Raw genomic sequence first — 20,986 nt, 5'->3', positions numbered from 1 at the left:
CCGCAATATAAGGAACGTCAAATACTAAGAAAGGGCGGCCTATGAAAGAATTACTACTTTCAATAAGTACACTTAAACGGCTAATTGGGAATAGAAAAACTGTAAAAAGCCCTCTGAGAAAGCCCCCCTCTAACCTTTGATAGTAAGCTTTTCTGTAGTCTGCCTGTTGATGTATTTTCCGTTTGAACTGTGCACAACATGAAGAGACGGAACACTGGCGGCTTGTCACAATGCCCCCCGATGACATCACAATAGCGCTGCTGCCTAGAAAACAAGCTGCGCAGAAGAAGTTGTTCTTTGGGTGGGAGGGTGGGCTAGTGGAAGGAGGGGGCAATCTCTTTTTTTCCCGGGTGGTAGGGGGATGACAGGAGAAGGGAAGCGGGTGGTGAGAAAGGTACAGAGGGCAGGGTTTGGGGGCTGGGAAGGAAAGGGAAAAGATTAGGGTTTGGGGATGATGAAAGGGCTTTCTACGGGTAAGGATGGCAAAGGGTGGCAGTGACGGAAAGTCAGGCAACCTGTCCTGTCCGTCTTTTTGTATCGTGAATTGGAAAGACTGCAAGGGGGAGGGGAGTTGCTTGCGCCCTAAAGGAGGAGTTATTCAGATTCATTGCAGTGGGCGGCGGCTGCAAAACGCACCATTCTTCTTGTTTTGGCTCTGCAAAGCAGCCTTTTCAAGGGTTGGCTTGGGTGACAAAATGTCTTGTGTAGGCGTGGGTTTGTCTCCCTCTCGCTCTCTCTCCCTAAGATGTGTCCGGCATAGGCCAGGGTGCCACTCGAGGCCCAAACCAATTCTGGTTATCGCTTCTCGGCCTTTTGGCTAAGATCAAGTGTAGTATCTGTTCTTATCAGTTTAATATCTGATACGTCCCCTATCTGGGGACCATATATTAAATGGATTTTTAGAACAGGGAGATGGAAAAAGAGCTTGCTCTGTCCACTCCACGCATTGACCTGGTATTGCAGTACCTCCAGGAACGGTGCACCCCTTCTTAACCCAGTTTCCAAAAGCAGAACTCAATTCACCTGATTCATATTAGCCCGATTTAATGAATTGGAAGAAAGCATACGTCTTCATATGCACCTCAATTTGGCCCATTCACTTTTCACACTTCCTCCTTTTGTTTTTTATCTTTCACACTTTTGACTTTCTTTATTCATCCAAATAGCAAACTCATCACCACTCAACCTGACCAACTCGGCTATGTCCCCGTGCTGCAGTTCTCTGTCTTATCTAGATCATTTGCAATTGAATGGAATAGATCCCTTTTGGACAAAGTGGATTCACCTGCTGCTGCAGTGACCACAGGTGTGATAACATCTAGAATTGGCATCTGGTGCGATCTCTCCGCTTCCACTCCAAAGAAAGTTACCTGTTTATTCCTATCATGCATTGGTTTTTGGGGTTTTCTTTGAGTAATGATGATCTCTTTAGTAGTCTGTTGGCGCCCTCTCCTGGAGGAATAGTTTGCTTGCTCTTGGACATTCTAAAAGAGAGGTCATGATAGACATTGAGCTTCTGAGCTCAATTGGGGACAGTCATGGGTGATGAATGTTTGCAACCTACTGCGAAGCCTCATACCGCAATATAAGGAACGTCAAATACTAAGAAAGGGCGGCCTATGAAAGAATTACTACTTTCAATAAGTACACTTAAACGGCTAATTGGGAATAGAAAAACTGTAAAAAGCCCTCTGAGAAAGCCCCCCTCTAACCTTTGATAGTAAGCTTTTCTGTAGTCTGCCTGTTGATGTATTTTCCGTTTGAACTGTGCACAACATGAAGAGACGGAACACTGGCGGCTTGTCACAATGCCCCCCGATGACATCACAATAGCGCTGCTGCCTAGAAAACAAGCTGCGCAGAAGAAGTTGTTCTTTGGGTGGGAGGGTGGGCTAGTGGAAGGAGGGGGCAATCTCTTTTTTTCCCGGGTGGTAGGGGGATGACAGGAGAAGGGAAGCGGGTGGTGAGAAAGGTACAGAGGGCAGGGTTTGGGGGCTGGGAAGGAAAGGGAAAAGATTAGGGTTTGGGGATGATGAAAGGGCTTTCTACGGGTAAGGATGGCAAAGGGTGGCAGTGACGGAAAGTCAGGCAACCTGTCCTGTCCGTCTTTTTGTATCGTGAATTGGAAAGACTGCAAGGGGGAGGGGAGTTGCTTGCGCCCTAAAGGAGGAGTTATTCAGATTCATTGCAGTGGGCGGCGGCTGCAAAACGCACCATTCTTCTTGTTTTGGCTCTGCAAAGCAGCCTTTTCAAGGGTTGGCTTGGGTGACAAAATGTCTTGTGTAGGCGTGGGTTTGTCTCCCTCTCGCTCTCTCTCCCTAAGATGTGTCCGGCATAGGCCAGGGTGCCACTCGAGGCCCAAACCAATTCTGGTTATCGCTTCTCGGCCTTTTGGCTAAGATCAAGTGTAGTATCTGTTCTTATCAGTTTAATATCTGATACGTCCCCTATCTGGGGACCATATATTAAATGGATTTTTAGAACAGGGAGATGGAAAAAGAGCTTGCTCTGTCCACTCCACGCATTGACCTGGTATTGCAGTACCTCCAGGAACGGTGCACCCCTTCTTAACCCAGTTTCCAAAAGCAGAACTCAATTCACCTGATTCATATTAGCCCGATTTAATGAATTGGAAGAAAGCATACGTCTTCATATGCACCTCAATTTGGCCCATTCACTTTTCACACTTCCTCCTTTTGTTTTTTATCTTTCACACTTTTGACTTTCTTTATTCATCCAAATAGCAAACTCATCACCACTCAACCTGACCAACTCGGCTATGTCCCCGTGCTGCAGTTCTCTGTCTTATCTAGATCATTTGCAATTGAATGGAATAGATCCCTTTTGGACAAAGTGGATTCACCTGCTGCTGCAGTGACCACAGGTGTGATAACATCTAGAATTGGCATCTGGTGCGATCTCTCCGCTTCCACTCCAAAGAAAGTTACCTGTTTATTCCTATCATGCATTGGTTTTTGGGGTTTTCTTTGAGTAATGATGATCTCTTTAGTAGTCTGTTGGCGCCCTCTCCTGGAGGAATAGTTTGCTTGCTCTTGGACATTCTAAAAGAGAGGTCATGATAGACATTGAGCTTCTGAGCTCAATTGGGGACAGTCATGGGTGATGAATGTTTGCAACCTACTGCGAAGCCTCATACCGCAATATAAGGAACGTCAAATACTAAGAAAGGGCGGCCTATGAAAGAATTACTACTTTCAATAAGTACACTTAAACGGCTAATTGGGAATAGAAAAACTGTAAAAAGCCCTCTGAGAAAGCCCCCCTCTAACCTTTGATAGTAAGCTTTTCTGTAGTCTGCCTGTTGATGTATTTTCCGTTTGAACTGTGCACAACATGAAGAGACGGAACACTGGCGGCTTGTCACAATGCCCCCCGATGACATCACAATAGCGCTGCTGCCTAGAAAACAAGCTGCGCAGAAGAAGTTGTTCTTTGGGTGGGAGGGTGGGCTAGTGGAAGGAGGGGGCAATCTCTTTTTTTCCCGGGTGGTAGGGGGATGACAGGAGAAGGGAAGCGGGTGGTGAGAAAGGTACAGAGGGCAGGGTTTGGGGGCTGGGAAGGAAAGGGAAAAGATTAGGGTTTGGGGATGATGAAAGGGCTTTCTACGGGTAAGGATGGCAAAGGGTGGCAGTGACGGAAAGTCAGGCAACCTGTCCTGTCCGTCTTTTTGTATCGTGAATTGGAAAGACTGCAAGGGGGAGGGGAGTTGCTTGCGCCCTAAAGGAGGAGTTATTCAGATTCATTGCAGTGGGCGGCGGCTGCAAAACGCACCATTCTTCTTGTTTTGGCTCTGCAAAGCAGCCTTTTCAAGGGTTGGCTTGGGTGACAAAATGTCTTGTGTAGGCGTGGGTTTGTCTCCCTCTCGCTCTCTCTCCCTAAGATGTGTCCGGCATAGGCCAGGGTGCCACTCGAGGCCCAAACCAATTCTGGTTATCGCTTCTCGGCCTTTTGGCTAAGATCAAGTGTAGTATCTGTTCTTATCAGTTTAATATCTGATACGTCCCCTATCTGGGGACCATATATTAAATGGATTTTTAGAACAGGGAGATGGAAAAAGAGCTTGCTCTGTCCACTCCACGCATTGACCTGGTATTGCAGTACCTCCAGGAACGGTGCACCCCTTCTTAACCCAGTTTCCAAAAGCAGAACTCAATTCACCTGATTCATATTAGCCCGATTTAATGAATTGGAAGAAAGCATACGTCTTCATATGCACCTCAATTTGGCCCATTCACTTTTCACACTTCCTCCTTTTGTTTTTTATCTTTCACACTTTTGACTTTCTTTATTCATCCAAATAGCAAACTCATCACCACTCAACCTGACCAACTCGGCTATGTCCCCGTGCTGCAGTTCTCTGTCTTATCTAGATCATTTGCAATTGAATGGAATAGATCCCTTTTGGACAAAGTGGATTCACCTGCTGCTGCAGTGACCACAGGTGTGATAACATCTAGAATTGGCATCTGGTGCGATCTCTCCGCTTCCACTCCAAAGAAAGTTACCTGTTTATTCCTATCATGCATTGGTTTTTGGGGTTTTCTTTGAGTAATGATGATCTCTTTAGTAGTCTGTTGGCGCCCTCTCCTGGAGGAATAGTTTGCTTGCTCTTGGACATTCTAAAAGAGAGGTCATGATAGACATTGAGCTTCTGAGCTCAATTGGGGACAGTCATGGGTGATGAATGTTTGCAACCTACTGCGAAGCCTCATACCGCAATATAAGGAACGTCAAATACTAAGAAAGGGCGGCCTATGAAAGAATTACTACTTTCAATAAGTACACTTAAACGGCTAATTGGGAATAGAAAAACTGTAAAAAGCCCTCTGAGAAAGCCCCCCTCTAACCTTTGATAGTAAGCTTTTCTGTAGTCTGCCTGTTGATGTATTTTCCGTTTGAACTGTGCACAACATGAAGAGACGGAACACTGGCGGCTTGTCACAATGCCCCCCGATGACATCACAATAGCGCTGCTGCCTAGAAAACAAGCTGCGCAGAAGAAGTTGTTCTTTGGGTGGGAGGGTGGGCTAGTGGAAGGAGGGGGCAATCTCTTTTTTTCCCGGGTGGTAGGGGGATGACAGGAGAAGGGAAGCGGGTGGTGAGAAAGGTACAGAGGGCAGGGTTTGGGGGCTGGGAAGGAAAGGGAAAAGATTAGGGTTTGGGGATGATGAAAGGGCTTTCTACGGGTAAGGATGGCAAAGGGTGGCAGTGACGGAAAGTCAGGCAACCTGTCCTGTCCGTCTTTTTGTATCGTGAATTGGAAAGACTGCAAGGGGGAGGGGAGTTGCTTGCGCCCTAAAGGAGGAGTTATTCAGATTCATTGCAGTGGGCGGCGGCTGCAAAACGCACCATTCTTCTTGTTTTGGCTCTGCAAAGCAGCCTTTTCAAGGGTTGGCTTGGGTGACAAAATGTCTTGTGTAGGCGTGGGTTTGTCTCCCTCTCGCTCTCTCTCCCTAAGATGTGTCCGGCATAGGCCAGGGTGCCACTCGAGGCCCAAACCAATTCTGGTTATCGCTTCTCGGCCTTTTGGCTAAGATCAAGTGTAGTATCTGTGAGGCTCGGCAGATGCAATGCACACTGGAAGGTTGCGCTTGCTAGTACTCTGGATGTATAGTATATTCATCTAGAGGAAAACATGGCCCTACCAGGATCGAGGCTATTAGACTGAGTAAGTGTGGGGGCTATGGTGCAATGTGCCCCAGGACTGACGACCCTGGAGTGAGTCTGAGCTTGCTGGCTTGGGACCCCGGCGAGCCTTGGGCTCTGTAGCACACCGTACCTTGCCCTTTCATACTTTCTGAGCATATTGCTCTATCCCGGCCTTCTGGCTAGGAAGGGAAATTTTTATAATCATGGTCGGAGGTCCGTTCAGCTTTGGGCTGAGAAACCAACACCCGGTTGGAGGTCCGGGTCAGCTTCGGCTGAGAAACCAACACCCGGTTTGAGGTCCGGGTCAGCTTCGGCTGAGAAACCAACACCCGGTTGGAGGTCCGGGTCAGCTTCGGCTGAGAAACCAACACCCGGTTGGAGGTCCGGTTAGCCTTGGGCTGAGAAACTAACACCGGTTGACGGTCCGGGCAGTTTCGGCTGCGAAACCAACAACTAGTAGCTCTCTACTCCACTTGGGTAAGATGCCTGGGTGGACGCTGGGAGCAACGACAAGGCTCAACCAGGCTTCGGCTTGGGGGAGCACCGAAGATCCCTGACCCTTGCTGTGGCCTTCTGGCTCGGAGGGACGGGGTTGATTTTTGGGGACCCTCTCCTCACGGAAGGGTCCACACGAATCCTAGCCTTTGCACTGTTTTTGGTGTGACTTCGGTCATGCATTTTTTGCGGTGCTTTGGAAAGCTTCATTAAATCAAAAAATCTGTTCTTATCAGTTTAATATCTGATACGTCCCCTATCTGGGGACCATATATTAAATGGATTTTTAGAACAGGGAGATGGAAAAAGAGCTTGCTCTGTCCACTCCACGCATTGACCTGGTATTGCAGTACCTCCAGGAACGGTGCACCCCTTCTTAACCCAGTTTCCAAAAGCAGAACTCAATTCACCTGATTCATATTAGCCCGATTTAATGAATTGGAAGAAAGCATACGTCTTCATATGCACCTCAATTTGGCCCATTCACTTTTCACACTTCCTCCTTTTGTTTTTTATCTTTCACACTTTTGACTTTCTTTATTCATCCAAATAGCAAACTCATCACCACTCAACCTGACCAACTCGGCTATGTCCCCGTGCTGCAGTTCTCTGTCTTATCTAGATCATTTGCAATTGAATGGAATAGATCCCTTTTGGACAAAGTGGATTCACCTGCTGCTGCAGTGACCACAGGTGTGATAACATCTAGAATTGGCATCTGGTGCGATCTCTCCGCTTCCACTCCAAAGAAAGTTACCTGTTTATTCCTATCATGCATTGGTTTTTGGGGTTTTCTTTGAGTAATGATGATCTCTTTAGTAGTCTGTTGGCGCCCTCTCCTGGAGGAATAGTTTGCTTGCTCTTGGACATTCTAAAAGAGAGGTCATGATAGACATTGAGCTTCTGAGCTCAATTGGGGACAGTCATGGGTGATGAATGTTTGCAACCTACTGCGAAGCCTCATACCGCAATATAAGGAACGTCAAATACTAAGAAAGGGCGGCCTATGAAAGAATTACTACTTTCAATAAGTACACTTAAACGGCTAATTGGGAATAGAAAAACTGTAAAAAGCCCTCTGAGAAAGCCCCCCTCTAACCTTTGATAGTAAGCTTTTCTGTAGTCTGCCTGTTGATGTATTTTCCGTTTGAACTGTGCACAACATGAAGAGACGGAACACTGGCGGCTTGTCACAATGCCCCCCGATGACATCACAATAGCGCTGCTGCCTAGAAAACAAGCTGCGCAGAAGAAGTTGTTCTTTGGGTGGGAGGGTGGGCTAGTGGAAGGAGGGGGCAATCTCTTTTTTTCCCGGGTGGTAGGGGGATGACAGGAGAAGGGAAGCGGGTGGTGAGAAAGGTACAGAGGGCAGGGTTTGGGGGCTGGGAAGGAAAGGGAAAAGATTAGGGTTTGGGGATGATGAAAGGGCTTTCTACGGGTAAGGATGGCAAAGGGTGGCAGTGACGGAAAGTCAGGCAACCTGTCCTGTCCGTCTTTTTGTATCGTGAATTGGAAAGACTGCAAGGGGGAGGGGAGTTGCTTGCGCCCTAAAGGAGGAGTTATTCAGATTCATTGCAGTGGGCGGCGGCTGCAAAACGCACCATTCTTCTTGTTTTGGCTCTGCAAAGCAGCCTTTTCAAGGGTTGGCTTGGGTGACAAAATGTCTTGTGTAGGCGTGGGTTTGTCTCCCTCTCGCTCTCTCTCCCTAAGATGTGTCCGGCATAGGCCAGGGTGCCACTCGAGGCCCAAACCAATTCTGGTTATCGCTTCTCGGCCTTTTGGCTAAGATCAAGTGTAGTATCTGTTCTTATCAGTTTAATATCTGATACGTCCCCTATCTGGGGACCATATATTAAATGGATTTTTAGAACAGGGAGATGGAAAAAGAGCTTGCTCTGTCCACTCCACGCATTGACCTGGTATTGCAGTACCTCCAGGAACGGTGCACCCCTTCTTAACCCAGTTTCCAAAAGCAGAACTCAATTCACCTGATTCATATTAGCCCGATTTAATGAATTGGAAGAAAGCATACGTCTTCATATGCACCTCAATTTGGCCCATTCACTTTTCACACTTCCTCCTTTTGTTTTTTATCTTTCACACTTTTGACTTTCTTTATTCATCCAAATAGCAAACTCATCACCACTCAACCTGACCAACTCGGCTATGTCCCCGTGCTGCAGTTCTCTGTCTTATCTAGATCATTTGCAATTGAATGGAATAGATCCCTTTTGGACAAAGTGGATTCACCTGCTGCTGCAGTGACCACAGGTGTGATAACATCTAGAATTGGCATCTGGTGCGATCTCTCCGCTTCCACTCCAAAGAAAGTTACCTGTTTATTCCTATCATGCATTGGTTTTTGGGGTTTTCTTTGAGTAATGATGATCTCTTTAGTAGTCTGTTGGCGCCCTCTCCTGGAGGAATAGTTTGCTTGCTCTTGGACATTCTAAAAGAGAGGTCATGATAGACATTGAGCTTCTGAGCTCAATTGGGGACAGTCATGGGTGATGAATGTTTGCAACCTACTGCGAAGCCTCATACCGCAATATAAGGAACGTCAAATACTAAGAAAGGGCGGCCTATGAAAGAATTACTACTTTCAATAAGTACACTTAAACGGCTAATTGGGAATAGAAAAACTGTAAAAAGCCCTCTGAGAAAGCCCCCCTCTAACCTTTGATAGTAAGCTTTTCTGTAGTCTGCCTGTTGATGTATTTTCCGTTTGAACTGTGCACAACATGAAGAGACGGAACACTGGCGGCTTGTCACAATGCCCCCCGATGACATCACAATAGCGCTGCTGCCTAGAAAACAAGCTGCGCAGAAGAAGTTGTTCTTTGGGTGGGAGGGTGGGCTAGTGGAAGGAGGGGGCAATCTCTTTTTTTCCCGGGTGGTAGGGGGATGACAGGAGAAGGGAAGCGGGTGGTGAGAAAGGTACAGAGGGCAGGGTTTGGGGGCTGGGAAGGAAAGGGAAAAGATTAGGGTTTGGGGATGATGAAAGGGCTTTCTACGGGTAAGGATGGCAAAGGGTGGCAGTGACGGAAAGTCAGGCAACCTGTCCTGTCCGTCTTTTTGTATCGTGAATTGGAAAGACTGCAAGGGGGAGGGGAGTTGCTTGCGCCCTAAAGGAGGAGTTATTCAGATTCATTGCAGTGGGCGGCGGCTGCAAAACGCACCATTCTTCTTGTTTTGGCTCTGCAAAGCAGCCTTTTCAAGGGTTGGCTTGGGTGACAAAATGTCTTGTGTAGGCGTGGGTTTGTCTCCCTCTCGCTCTCTCTCCCTAAGATGTGTCCGGCATAGGCCAGGGTGCCACTCGAGGCCCAAACCAATTCTGGTTATCGCTTCTCGGCCTTTTGGCTAAGATCAAGTGTAGTATCTGTTCTTATCAGTTTAATATCTGATACGTCCCCTATCTGGGGACCATATATTAAATGGATTTTTAGAACAGGGAGATGGAAAAAGAGCTTGCTCTGTCCACTCCACGCATTGACCTGGTATTGCAGTACCTCCAGGAACGGTGCACCCCTTCTTAACCCAGTTTCCAAAAGCAGAACTCAATTCACCTGATTCATATTAGCCCGATTTAATGAATTGGAAGAAAGCATACGTCTTCATATGCACCTCAATTTGGCCCATTCACTTTTCACACTTCCTCCTTTTGTTTTTTATCTTTCACACTTTTGACTTTCTTTATTCATCCAAATAGCAAACTCATCACCACTCAACCTGACCAACTCGGCTATGTCCCCGTGCTGCAGTTCTCTGTCTTATCTAGATCATTTGCAATTGAATGGAATAGATCCCTTTTGGACAAAGTGGATTCACCTGCTGCTGCAGTGACCACAGGTGTGATAACATCTAGAATTGGCATCTGGTGCGATCTCTCCGCTTCCACTCCAAAGAAAGTTACCTGTTTATTCCTATCATGCATTGGTTTTTGGGGTTTTCTTTGAGTAATGATGATCTCTTTAGTAGTCTGTTGGCGCCCTCTCCTGGAGGAATAGTTTGCTTGCTCTTGGACATTCTAAAAGAGAGGTCATGATAGACATTGAGCTTCTGAGCTCAATTGGGGACAGTCATGGGTGATGAATGTTTGCAACCTACTGCGAAGCCTCATACCGCAATATAAGGAACGTCAAATACTAAGAAAGGGCGGCCTATGAAAGAATTACTACTTTCAATAAGTACACTTAAACGGCTAATTGGGAATAGAAAAACTGTAAAAAGCCCTCTGAGAAAGCCCCCCTCTAACCTTTGATAGTAAGCTTTTCTGTAGTCTGCCTGTTGATGTATTTTCCGTTTGAACTGTGCACAACATGAAGAGACGGAACACTGGCGGCTTGTCACAATGCCCCCCGATGACATCACAATAGCGCTGCTGCCTAGAAAACAAGCTGCGCAGAAGAAGTTGTTCTTTGGGTGGGAGGGTGGGCTAGTGGAAGGAGGGGGCAATCTCTTTTTTTCCCGGGTGGTAGGGGGATGACAGGAGAAGGGAAGCGGGTGGTGAGAAAGGTACAGAGGGCAGGGTTTGGGGGCTGGGAAGGAAAGGGAAAAGATTAGGGTTTGGGGATGATGAAAGGGCTTTCTACGGGTAAGGATGGCAAAGGGTGGCAGTGACGGAAAGTCAGGCAACCTGTCCTGTCCGTCTTTTTGTATCGTGAATTGGAAAGACTGCAAGGGGGAGGGGAGTTGCTTGCGCCCTAAAGGAGGAGTTATTCAGATTCATTGCAGTGGGCGGCGGCTGCAAAACGCACCATTCTTCTTGTTTTGGCTCTGCAAAGCAGCCTTTTCAAGGGTTGGCTTGGGTGACAAAATGTCTTGTGTAGGCGTGGGTTTGTCTCCCTCTCGCTCTCTCTCCCTAAGATGTGTCCGGCATAGGCCAGGGTGCCACTCGAGGCCCAAACCAATTCTGGTTATCGCTTCTCGGCCTTTTGGCTAAGATCAAGTGTAGTATCTGTTCTTATCAGTTTAATATCTGATACGTCCCCTATCTGGGGACCATATATTAAATGGATTTTTAGAACAGGGAGATGGAAAAAGAGCTTGCTCTGTCCACTCCACGCATTGACCTGGTATTGCAGTACCTCCAGGAACGGTGCACCCCTTCTTAACCCAGTTTCCAAAAGCAGAACTCAATTCACCTGATTCATATTAGCCCGATTTAATGAATTGGAAGAAAGCATACGTCTTCATATGCACCTCAATTTGGCCCATTCACTTTTCACACTTCCTCCTTTTGTTTTTTATCTTTCACACTTTTGACTTTCTTTATTCATCCAAATAGCAAACTCATCACCACTCAACCTGACCAACTCGGCTATGTCCCCGTGCTGCAGTTCTCTGTCTTATCTAGATCATTTGCAATTGAATGGAATAGATCCCTTTTGGACAAAGTGGATTCACCTGCTGCTGCAGTGACCACAGGTGTGATAACATCTAGAATTGGCATCTGGTGCGATCTCTCCGCTTCCACTCCAAAGAAAGTTACCTGTTTATTCCTATCATGCATTGGTTTTTGGGGTTTTCTTTGAGTAATGATGATCTCTTTAGTAGTCTGTTGGCGCCCTCTCCTGGAGGAATAGTTTGCTTGCTCTTGGACATTCTAAAAGAGAGGTCATGATAGACATTGAGCTTCTGAGCTCAATTGGGGACAGTCATGGGTGATGAATGTTTGCAACCTACTGCGAAGCCTCATACCGCAATATAAGGAACGTCAAATACTAAGAAAGGGCGGCCTATGAAAGAATTACTACTTTCAATAAGTACACTTAAACGGCTAATTGGGAATAGAAAAACTGTAAAAAGCCCTCTGAGAAAGCCCCCCTCTAACCTTTGATAGTAAGCTTTTCTGTAGTCTGCCTGTTGATGTATTTTCCGTTTGAACTGTGCACAACATGAAGAGACGGAACACTGGCGGCTTGTCACAATGCCCCCCGATGACATCACAATAGCGCTGCTGCCTAGAAAACAAGCTGCGCAGAAGAAGTTGTTCTTTGGGTGGGAGGGTGGGCTAGTGGAAGGAGGGGGCAATCTCTTTTTTTCCCGGGTGGTAGGGGGATGACAGGAGAAGGGAAGCGGGTGGTGAGAAAGGTACAGAGGGCAGGGTTTGGGGGCTGGGAAGGAAAGGGAAAAGATTAGGGTTTGGGGATGATGAAAGGGCTTTCTACGGGTAAGGATGGCAAAGGGTGGCAGTGACGGAAAGTCAGGCAACCTGTCCTGTCCGTCTTTTTGTATCGTGAATTGGAAAGACTGCAAGGGGGAGGGGAGTTGCTTGCGCCCTAAAGGAGGAGTTATTCAGATTCATTGCAGTGGGCGGCGGCTGCAAAACGCACCATTCTTCTTGTTTTGGCTCTGCAAAGCAGCCTTTTCAAGGGTTGGCTTGGGTGACAAAATGTCTTGTGTAGGCGTGGGTTTGTCTCCCTCTCGCTCTCTCTCCCTAAGATGTGTCCGGCATAGGCCAGGGTGCCACTCGAGGCCCAAACCAATTCTGGTTATCGCTTCTCGGCCTTTTGGCTAAGATCAAGTGTAGTATCTGTTCTTATCAGTTTAATATCTGATACGTCCCCTATCTGGGGACCATATATTAAATGGATTTTTAGAACAGGGAGATGGAAAAAGAGCTTGCTCTGTCCACTCCACGCATTGACCTGGTATTGCAGTACCTCCAGGAACGGTGCACCCCTTCTTAACCCAGTTTCCAAAAGCAGAACTCAATTCACCTGATTCATATTAGACCGATTTAATGAATTGGAAGAAAGCATACGTCTTCATATGCACCTCAATTTGGCCCATTCACTTTTCACACTTCCTCCTTTTGTTTTTTATCTTTCACACTTTTGACTTTCTTTATTCATCCAAATAGCAAACTCATCACCACTCAACCTGACCAACTCGGCTATGTCCCCGTGCTGCAGTTCTCTGTCTTATCTAGATCATTTGCAATTGAATGGAATAGATCCCTTTTGGACAAAGTGGATTCACCTGCTGCTGCAGTGACCACAGGTGTGATAACATCTAGAATTGGCATCTGGTGCGATCTCTCCGCTTCCACTCCAAAGAAAGTTACCTGTTTATTCCTATCATGCATTGGTTTTTGGGGTTTTCTTTGAGTAATGATGATCTCTTTAGTAGTCTGTTGGCGCCCTCTCCTGGAGGAATAGTTTGCTTGCTCTTGGACATTCTAAAAGAGAGGTCATGATAGACATTGAGCTTCTGAGCTCAATTGGGGACAGTCATGGGTGATGAATGTTTGCAACCTACTGCGAAGCCTCATACCGCAATATAAGGAACGTCAAATACTAAGAAAGGGCGGCCTATGAAAGAATTACTACTTTCAATAAGTACACTTAAACGGCTAATTGGGAATAGAAAAACTGTAAAAAGCCCTCTGAGAAAGCCCCCCTCTAACCTTTGATAGTAAGCTTTTCTGTAGTCTGCCTGTTGATGTATTTTCCGTTTGAACTGTGCACAACATGAAGAGACGGAACACTGGCGGCTTGTCACAATGCCCCCCGATGACATCACAATAGCGCTGCTGCCTAGAAAACAAGCTGCGCAGAAGAAGTTGTTCTTTGGGTGGGAGGGTGGGCTAGTGGAAGGAGGGGGCAATCTCTTTTTTTCCCGGGTGGTAGGGGGATGACAGGAGAAGGGAAGCGGGTGGTGAGAAAGGTACAGAGGGCAGGGTTTGGGGGCTGGGAAGGAAAGGGAAAAGATTAGGGTTTGGGGATGATGAAAGGGCTTTCTACGGGTAAGGATGGCAAAGGGTGGCAGTGACGGAAAGTCAGGCAACCTGTCCTGTCCGTCTTTTTGTATCGTGAATTGGAAAGACTGCAAGGGGGAGGGGAGTTGCTTGCGCCCTAAAGGAGGAGTTATTCAGATTCATTGCAGTGGGCGGCGGCTGCAAAACGCACCATTCTTCTTGTTTTGGCTCTGCAAAGCAGCCTTTTCAAGGGTTGGCTTGGGTGACAAAATGTCTTGTGTAGGCGTGGGTTTGTCTCCCTCTCGCTCTCTCTCCCTAAGATGTGTCCGGCATAGGCCAGGGTGCCACTCGAGGCCCAAACCAATTCTGGTTATCGCTTCTCGGCCTTTTGGCTAAGATCAAGTGTAGTATCTGTTCTTATCAGTTTAATATCTGATACGTCCCCTATCTGGGGACCATATATTAAATGGATTTTTAGAACAGGGAGATGGAAAAAGAGCTTGCTCTGTCCACTCCACGCATTGACCTGGTATTGCAGTACCTCCAGGAACGGTGCACCCCTTCTTAACCCAGTTTCCAAAAGCAGAACTCAATTCACCTGATTCATATTAGCCCGATTTAATGAATTGGAAGAAAGCATACGTCTTCATATGCACCTCAATTTGGCCCATTCACTTTTCACACTTCCTCCTTTTGTTTTTTATCTTTCACACTTTTGACTTTCTTTATTCATCCAAATAGCAAACTCATCACCACTCAACCTGACCAACTCGGCTATGTCCCCGTGCTGCAGTTCTCTGTCTTATCTAGATCATTTGCAATTGAATGGAATAGATCCCTTTTGGACAAAGTGGATTCACCTGCTGCTGCAGTGACCACAGGTGTGATAACATCTAGAATTGGCATCTGGTGCGATCTCTCCGCTTCCACTCCAAAGAAAGTTACCTGTTTATTCCTATCATGCATTGGTTTTTGGGGTTTTCTTTGAGTAATGATGATCTCTTTAGTAGTCTGTTGGCGCCCTCTCCTGGAGGAATAGTTTGCTTGCTCTTGGACATTCTAAAAGAGAGGTCATGATAGACATTGAGCTTCTGAGCTCAATTGGGGACAGTCATGGGTGATGAATGTTTGCAACCTACTGCGAAGCCTCATACCGCAATATAAGGAACGTCAAATACTAAGAAAGGGCGGCCTATGAAAGAATTACTACTTTCAATAAGTACACTTAAACGGCTAATTGGGAATAGAAAAACTGTAAAAAGCCCTCTGAGAAAGCCCCCCTCTAACCTTTGATAGTAAGCTTTTCTGTAGTCTGCCTGTTGATGTATTTTCCGTTTGAACTGTGCACAACATGAAGAGACGGAACACTGGCGGCTTGTCACAATGCCCCCCGATGACATCACAATAGCGCTGCTGCCTAGAAAACAAGCTGCGCAGAAGAAGTTGTTCTTTGGGTGGGAGGGTGGGCTAGTGGAAGGAGGGGGCAATCTCTTTTTTTCCCGGGTGGTAGGGGGATGACAGGAGAAGGGAAGCGGTGTGGTGAGAAAGGTACAGAGGGCAGGGTTTGGGGGCTGGGAAGGAAAGGGAAAAGATTAGGGTTTGGGGATGATGAAAGGGCTTTCTACGGGTAAGGATGGCAAAGGGTGGCAGTGACGGAAAGTCAGGCAACCTGTCCTGTCCGTCTTTTTGTATCGTGAATTGGAAAGACTGCAAGGGGGAGGGGAGTTGCTTGCGCCCTAAAGGAGGAGTTATTCAGATTCATTGCAGTGGGCGGCGGCTGCAAAACGCACCATTCTTCTTGTTTTGGCTCTGCAAAGCAGCCTTTTCAAGGGTTGGCTTGGGTGACAAAATGTCTTGTGTAGGCGTGGGTTTGTCTCCCTCTCGCTCTCTCTCCCTAAGATGTGTCCGGCATAGGCCAGGGTGCCACTCGAGGCCCAAACCAATTCTGGTTATCGCTTCTCGGCCTTTTGGCTAAGATCAAGTGTAGTATCTGTTCTTATCAGTTTAATATCTGATACGTCCCCTATCTGGGGACCATATATTAAATGGATTTTTAGAACAGGGAGATGGAAAAAGAGCTTGCTCTGTCCACTCCACGCATTGACCTGGTATTGCAGTACCTCCAGGAACGGTGCACCCCTTCTTAACCCAGTTTCCAAAAGCAGAACTCAATTCACCTGATTCATATTAGCCCGATTTAATGAATTGGAAGAAAGCATACGTCTTCATATGCACCTCAATTTGGCCCATTCACTTTTCACACTTCCTCCTTTTGTTTTTTATCTTTCACACTTTTGACTTTCTTTATTCATCCAAATAGCAAACTCATCACCACTCAACCTGACCAACTCGGCTATGTCCCCGTGCTGCAGTTCTCTGTCTTATCTAGATCATTTGCAATTGAATGGAATAGATCCCTTTTGGACAAAGTGGATTCACCTGCTGCTGCAGTGACCACAGGTGTGATAACATCTAGAATTGGCATCTGGTGCGATCTCTCCGCTTCCACTCCAAAGAAAGTTACCTGTTTATTCCTATCATGCATTGGTTTTTGGGGTTTTCTTTGAGTAATGATGATCTCTTTAGTAGTCTGTTGGCGCCCTCTCCTGGAGGAATAGTTTGCTTGCTCTTGGACATTCTAAAAGAGAGGTCATGATAGACATTGAGCTTCTGAGCTCAATTGGGGACAGTCATGGGTGATGAATGTTTGCAACCTACTGCGAAGCCTCATACCGCAATATAAGGAACGTCAAATACTAAGAAAGGGCGGCCTATGAAAGAATTACTACTTTCAATAAGTACACTTAAACGGCTAATTGGGAATAGAAAAACTGTAAAAAGCCCTCTGAGAAAGCCCCCCTCTAACCTTTGATAGTAAGCTTTTCTGTAGTCTGCCTGTTGATGTATTTTCCGTTTGAACTGTGCACAACATGAAGAGACGGAACACTGGCGGCTTGTCACAATGCCCCCCGATGACATCACAATAGCGCTGCTGCCTAGAAAACAAGCTGCGCAGAAGAAGTTGTTCTTTGGGTGGGAGGGTGGGCTAGTGGAAGGAGGGGGCAATCTCTTTTTTTCCCGGGTGGTAGGGGGATGACAGGAGAAGGGAAGCGGGTGGTGAGAAAGGTACAGAGGGCAGGGTTTGGGGGCTGGGAAGGAAAGGGAAAAGATTAGGGTTTGGGGATGATGAAAGGGCTTTCTACGGGTAAGGATGGCAAAGGGTGGCAGTGACGGAAAGTCAGGCAACCTGTCCTGTCCGTCTTTTTGTATCGTGAATTGGAAAGACTGCAAGGGGGAGGGGAGTTGCTTGCGCCCTAAAGGAGGAGTTATTCAGATTCATTGCAGTGGGCGGCGGCTGCAAAACGCACCATTCTTCTTGTTTTGGCTCTGCAAAGCAGCCTTTTCAAGGGTTGGCTTGGGTGACAAAATGTCTTGTGTAGGCGTGGGTTTGTCTCCCTCTCGCTCTCTCTCCCTAAGATGTGTCCGGCATAGGCCAGGGTGCCACTCGAGGCCCAAACCAATTCTGGTTATCGCTTCTCGGCCTTTTGGCTAAGATCAAGTGTAGTATCTGTTCTTATCAGTTTAATATCTGATACGTCCCCTATCTGGGGACCATATATTAAATGGATTTTTAGAACAGGGAGATGGAAAAAGAGCTTGCTCTGTCCACTCCACGCATTGACCTGGTATTGCAGTACCTCCAGGAACGGTGCACCCCTTCTTAACCCAGTTTCCAAAAGCAGAACTCAATTCACCTGATTCATATTAGCCCGTTTAATGAATTGGAAGAAAGCATACGTCTTCATATGCACCTCAATTTGGCCCATTCACTTTTCACACTTCCTCCTTTTGTTTTTTATCTTTCACACTTTTGACTTTCTTTATTCATCCAAATAGCAAACTCATCACCACTCAACCTGACCAACTCGGCTATGTCCCCGTGCTGCAGTTCTCTGTCTTATCTAGATCATTTGCAATTGAATGGAATAGATCCCTTTTGGACAAAGTGGATTCACCTGCTGCTGCAGTGACCACAGGTGTGATAACATCTAGAATTGGCATCTGGTGCGATCTCTCCGCTTCCACTCCAAAGAAAGTTACCTGTTTATTCCTATCATGCATTGGTTTTTGGGGTTTTCTTTGAGTAATGATGATCTCTTTAGTAGTCTGTTGGCGCCCTCTCCTGGAGGAATAGTTTGCTTGCTCTTGGACATTCTAAAAGAGAGGTCATGATAGACATTGAGCTTCTGAGCTCAATTGGGGACAGTCATGGGTGATGAATGTTTGCAACCTACTGCGAAGCCTCATACCGCAATATAAGGAACGTCAAATACTAAGAAAGGGCGGCCTATGAAAGAATTACTACTTTCAATAAGTACACTTAAACGGCTAATTGGGAATAGAAAAACTGTAAAAAGCCCTCTGAGAAAGCCCCCCTCTAACCTTTGATAGTAAGCTTTTCTGTAGTCTGCCTGTTGATGTATTTTCCGTTTGAACTGTGCACAACATGAAGAGACGGAACACTGGCGGCTTGTCACAATGCCCCCCGATGACATCACAATAGCGCTGCTGCCTAGAAAACAAGCTGCGCAGAAGAAGTTGTTCTTTGGGTGGGAGGGTGGGCTAGTGGAAGGAGGGGGCAATCTCTTTTTTTCCCGGGTGGTAGGGGGATGACAGGAGAAGGGAAGCGGGTGGTGAGAAAGGTACAGAGGGCAGGGTTTGGGGGCTGGGAAGGAAAGGGAAAAGATTAGGGTTTGGGGATGATGAAAGGGCTTTCTACGGGTAAGGATGGCAAAGGGTGGCAGTGACGGAAAGTCAGGCAACCTGTCCTGTCCGTCTTTTTGTATCGTGAATTGGAAAGACTGCAAGGGGGAGGGGAGTTGCTTGCGCCCTAAAGGAGGAGTTATTCAGATTCATTGCAGTGGGCGGCGGCTGCAAAACGCACCATTCTTCTTGTTTTGGCTCTGCAAAGCAGCCTTTTCAAGGGTTGGCTTGGGTGACAAAATGTCTTGTGTAGGCGTGGGTTTGTCTCCCTCTCGCTCTCTCTCCCTAAGATGTGTCCGGCATAGGCCAGGGTGCCACTCGAGGCCCACAACCAATTCTGGTTATCGCTTCTCGGCCTTTTGGCTAAGATCAAGTGTAGTATCTGTTCTTATCAGTTTAATATCTGATACGTCCCCTATCTGGGGACCATATATTAAATGGATTTTTAGAACAGGGAGATGGAAAAAGAGCTTGCTCTGTCCACTCCACGCATTGACCTGGTATTGCAGTACCTCCAGGAACGGTGCACCCCTTCTTAACCCAGTTTCCAAAAGCAGAACTCAATTCACCTGATTCATATTAGCCCGATTTAATGAATTGGAAGAAAGCATACGTCTTCATATGCACCTCAATTTGGCCCATTCACTTTTCACACTTCCTCCTTTTGTTTTTTATCTTTCACACTTTTGACTTTCTTTATTCATCCAAATAGCAAACTCATCACCACTCAACCTGACCAACTCGGCTATGTCCCCGTGCTGCAGTTCTCTGTCTTATCTAGATCATTTGCAATTGAATGGAATAGATCCCTTTTGGACAAAGTGGATTCACCTGCTGCTGCAGTGACCACAGGTGTGATAACATCTAGAATTGGCATCTGGTGCGATCTCTCCGCTTCCACTCCAAAGAAAGTTACCTGTTTATTCCTATCATGCATTGGTTTTTGGGGTTTTCTTTGAGTAATGATGATCTCTTTAGTAGTCTGTTGGCGCCCTCTCCTGGAGGAATAGTTTGCTTGCTCTTGGACATTCTAAAAGAGAGGTCATGATAGACATTGAGCTTCTGAGCTCAATTGGGGACAGTCATGGGTGATGAATGTTTGCAACCTACTGCGAAGCCTCATACCGCAATATAAGGAACGTCAAATACTAAGAAAGGGCGGCCTATGAAAGAATTACTACTTTCAATAAGTACACTTAAACGGCTAATTGGGAATAGAAAAACTGTAAAAAGCCCTCTGAGAAAGCCCCCCTCTAACCTTTGATAGTAAGCTTTTCTGTAGTCTGCCTGTTGATGTATTTTCCGTTTGAACTGTGCACAACATGAAGAGACGGAACACTGGCGGCTTGTCACAATGCCCCCCGATGACATCACAATAGCGCTGCTGCCTAGAAAACAAGCTGCGCAGAAGAAGTTGTTCTTTGGGTGGGAGGGTGGGCTAGTGGAAGGAGGGGGCAATCTCTTTTTTTCCCGGGTGGTAGGGGGATGACAGGAGAAGGGAAGCGGGTGGTGAGAAAGGTACAGAGGGCAGGGTTTGGGGGCTGGGAAGGAAAGGGAAAAGATTAGGGTTTGGGGATGATGAAAGGGCTTTCTACGGGTAAGGATGGCAAAGGGTGGCAGTGACGGAAAGTCAGGCAACCTGTCCTGTCCGTCTTTTTGTATCGTGAATTGGAAAGACTGCAAGGGGGAGGGGAGTTGCTTGCGCCCTAAAGGAGGAGTTATTCAGATTCATTGCAGTGGGCGGCGGCTGCAAAACGCACCATTCTTCTTGTTTTGGCTCTGCAAAGCAGCCTTTTCAAGGGTTGGCTTGGGTGACAAAATGTCTTGTGTAGGCGTGGGTTTGTCTCCCTCTCGCTCTCTCTCCCTAAGATGTGTCCGGCATAGGCCAGGGTGCCACTCGAGGCCCAAACCAATTCTGGTTATCGCTTCTCGGCCTTTTGGCTAAGATCAAGTGTAGTATCTGTTCTTATCAGTTTAATATCTGATACGTCCCCTATCTGGGGACCATATATTAAATGGATTTTTAGAACAGGGAGATGGAAAAAGAGCTTGCTCTGTCCACTCCACGCATTGACCTGGTATTGCAGTACCTCCAGGAACGGTGCACCCCTTCTTAACCCAGTTTCCAAAAGCAGAACTCAATTCACCTGATTCATATTAGCCCGATTTAATGAATTGGAAGAAAGCATACGTCTTCATATGCACCTCAATTTGGCCCATTCACTTTTCACACTTCCTCCTTTTGTTTTTTATCTTTCACACTTTTGACTTTCTTTATTCATCCAAATAGCAAACTCATCACCACTCAACCTGACCAACTCGGCTATGTCCCCGTGCTGCAGTTCTCTGTCTTAT

At 46.7% G+C, this 20,986-nt stretch overlaps 13 non-coding genes and 1 pseudogene across 13 annotated transcripts; all 14 read left to right on the top strand.

The window, feature by feature from the left end:
* Nucleotides 1–797: 797 nt before the first annotated feature.
* On the top strand, nucleotides 798–988 carry LOC142274221 (U2 spliceosomal RNA). The gene has a single exon (XR_012738559.1). It is a non-coding gene; the product is annotated as a U2 spliceosomal RNA (small nuclear RNA).
* Nucleotides 989–2,375: 1,387 nt separating this feature from the next.
* LOC142274220 (U2 spliceosomal RNA) lies at nucleotides 2,376–2,566 on the top strand. Its single transcript, XR_012738558.1, has one exon. It is a non-coding gene; the product is annotated as a U2 spliceosomal RNA (small nuclear RNA).
* Nucleotides 2,567–3,953: 1,387 nt separating this feature from the next.
* Nucleotides 3,954–4,144, top strand: LOC142274219 (U2 spliceosomal RNA). The gene has a single exon (XR_012738557.1). It is a non-coding gene; the product is annotated as a U2 spliceosomal RNA (small nuclear RNA).
* A 1,387-nt stretch (nucleotides 4,145–5,531) lies between these two features.
* LOC142274240 (U2 spliceosomal RNA) lies at nucleotides 5,532–5,658 on the top strand (annotated as a pseudogene).
* A 684-nt stretch (nucleotides 5,659–6,342) lies between these two features.
* Nucleotides 6,343–6,540, top strand: LOC142274237 (U2 spliceosomal RNA). Its single transcript, XR_012738573.1, has one exon. It is a non-coding gene; the product is annotated as a U2 spliceosomal RNA (small nuclear RNA).
* A 1,387-nt stretch (nucleotides 6,541–7,927) lies between these two features.
* LOC142274218 (U2 spliceosomal RNA) lies at nucleotides 7,928–8,118 on the top strand. Its single transcript, XR_012738556.1, has one exon. It is a non-coding gene; the product is annotated as a U2 spliceosomal RNA (small nuclear RNA).
* Nucleotides 8,119–9,505: 1,387 nt separating this feature from the next.
* On the top strand, nucleotides 9,506–9,696 carry LOC142274217 (U2 spliceosomal RNA). Its single transcript, XR_012738555.1, has one exon. It is a non-coding gene; the product is annotated as a U2 spliceosomal RNA (small nuclear RNA).
* Nucleotides 9,697–11,083: 1,387 nt separating this feature from the next.
* LOC142274216 (U2 spliceosomal RNA) lies at nucleotides 11,084–11,274 on the top strand. Its single transcript, XR_012738554.1, has one exon. It is a non-coding gene; the product is annotated as a U2 spliceosomal RNA (small nuclear RNA).
* A 1,387-nt stretch (nucleotides 11,275–12,661) lies between these two features.
* LOC142274215 (U2 spliceosomal RNA) lies at nucleotides 12,662–12,852 on the top strand. The gene has a single exon (XR_012738553.1). It is a non-coding gene; the product is annotated as a U2 spliceosomal RNA (small nuclear RNA).
* A 1,387-nt stretch (nucleotides 12,853–14,239) lies between these two features.
* LOC142274213 (U2 spliceosomal RNA) lies at nucleotides 14,240–14,430 on the top strand. Its single transcript, XR_012738552.1, has one exon. It is a non-coding gene; the product is annotated as a U2 spliceosomal RNA (small nuclear RNA).
* A 1,388-nt stretch (nucleotides 14,431–15,818) lies between these two features.
* Nucleotides 15,819–16,009, top strand: LOC142274212 (U2 spliceosomal RNA). Its single transcript, XR_012738551.1, has one exon. It is a non-coding gene; the product is annotated as a U2 spliceosomal RNA (small nuclear RNA).
* A 1,387-nt stretch (nucleotides 16,010–17,396) lies between these two features.
* Nucleotides 17,397–17,587, top strand: LOC142274210 (U2 spliceosomal RNA). Its single transcript, XR_012738549.1, has one exon. It is a non-coding gene; the product is annotated as a U2 spliceosomal RNA (small nuclear RNA).
* Nucleotides 17,588–18,974: 1,387 nt separating this feature from the next.
* Nucleotides 18,975–19,165, top strand: LOC142274209 (U2 spliceosomal RNA). The gene has a single exon (XR_012738548.1). It is a non-coding gene; the product is annotated as a U2 spliceosomal RNA (small nuclear RNA).
* Nucleotides 19,166–20,552: 1,387 nt separating this feature from the next.
* Nucleotides 20,553–20,743, top strand: LOC142274208 (U2 spliceosomal RNA). The gene has a single exon (XR_012738547.1). It is a non-coding gene; the product is annotated as a U2 spliceosomal RNA (small nuclear RNA).
* Nucleotides 20,744–20,986: the final 243 nt, after the last annotated feature.

Source organism: Anomaloglossus baeobatrachus, unplaced genomic scaffold (genome assembly GCF_048569485.1).
Source record: "Anomaloglossus baeobatrachus isolate aAnoBae1 unplaced genomic scaffold, aAnoBae1.hap1 Scaffold_3714, whole genome shotgun sequence".
In the NCBI taxonomy this organism is placed as follows: Eukaryota; Metazoa; Chordata; class Amphibia; order Anura; family Aromobatidae; genus Anomaloglossus; species Anomaloglossus baeobatrachus.
The sequence above is the reverse complement of the archived record's forward strand: the minus strand, read 5'-3'. Positions and strand labels throughout refer to the sequence as shown.